This window comes from Pinus tabuliformis, chromosome J (assembly GCF_031772625.1).
Source record: "Pinus tabuliformis cultivar Carrire ecotype Pingquan chromosome J, CPIR1, whole genome shotgun sequence".
In the NCBI taxonomy this organism is placed as follows: Eukaryota; Viridiplantae; Streptophyta; class Pinopsida; order Pinales; family Pinaceae; genus Pinus; species Pinus tabuliformis.
Genome location: NC_142295.1, coordinates 973,187,417 through 973,188,962, shown reverse-complemented (window position 1 = coordinate 973,188,962; position 1,546 = coordinate 973,187,417).

The window sequence follows — 1,546 nt, the reverse complement described above, 5'->3', positions numbered from 1 at the left end:
TGAATAAAATTTTAGATTTCCAAATGGGACTAAAAAATGTTTTTCTAGAAAAAAAAATTCCACACACTTTTTCCTGGAATTTTTTTTCCAATGTGAATTCAAATTGTGAGAATATACATTATAAGAATGTTGACAATGTTGAATATTTAACTTATGGGCCTTCAACTAGGAAACTAATTAAACAATATTTAGTAGTGAAGTGGAAGTCTATGTCTTAGCTTCACAATTCATGGATTCCCCTAGAAGAATTTGTGTATGGTTTCAAGTTATACCCATTCCTCATTATAATAATAAACAAATTTCATCACCAAAATGGTTTTTATGAATATTTTAGAAGAGGATTCGGTTCCAATTCGATCATAGCAGAAAACTATGGAAAAATTAATTGCTAGTGTTGGGCAATGGATCCCCCACGTAATGGTTTTGGGGCTTAAAGCCCACAATTTTGGGTAAAAGTATGGTAAAGGTTCCGCAAAGTGCACAAAGCGCGAATTTTAATGAGTCAAGTCAAAGGTTTTTCCGCCCAAGAATGATGTAAGATAATAGAAAGCAAGTCGGCTTGCCCATGGTTCGCGGACCATGGGAATGTATAAATAGAGCAGGGCTCTAACGTTAGAAGTCTATTTTTCGGGTAATATTTTTTATGAATGGAAGCATATGGGTTTTTGAATTTGATCTGAGTCTGTATGTCTAAGTCATGGGTGATAGCAGTAGAGTAGGCTCTACAGTTGTGTGCGCAGAAGCCCAATAGAGTCAGCAGCTGTGTGCGCGGACCCTTGTAGCTGAGTGCGCAGGGTGGATCTGGTTGTAATGAATAGGACTTGAATAAAGATACGTGTTCCTAAATCATTGAGTGTTTATCGTAGTTATATATGTTTATGCTTATGTTCTGACTTTATAAAGATTTAAGGGTGCGTGCACTTGTTATAACTATTAAATTCTTGCTTCAAAACCTTAAGGATTAGATCTTATCTGTAATAACCACATTAATAATAATAATCTAAGAAGTGCCTCACCACCAAGCTTCGCGAAGGCCAGACAAGCTGAGCAGAGTAGTGTAAGTGCACATTTGTGACCCTTTGAGTCCTCATCAAGACATCCCTAGGGTGCAGAAACATGGTTCCAGCACTCTCCCATACTACCTCAGGTGAGACTTCAGTCCACGCTCCACAAACTGTTGCCAAAAGGGCTAATAGTGCGGGATTTGTTTGGCTAAAACACTTTTGAATCTAGGTCAGGCCCCATTAAGCCAACAAATGGTTTTGTTGCCGAGACTATGATCTGCCTAAAGGATGTCTGATTTCAGAACACTGGAACTCTACGAAGAAAGAGATTGAATATTGGCTGGATCGAGTAATAGGAGGGTTTATCACTAATTTTTTGATAGATACAACCATGAGCTACAATGAAGAGGAAAGGTGTTTTCTCAAGAGACTGCGAGGTAAGTATATCAAATCGTTGAATACTTGGATTAAAATGTTGTTATGTGAAAAATGGGTTAACATCAAATCATTGAATACCTCGATTAAAATGTTGTTATGTGAAA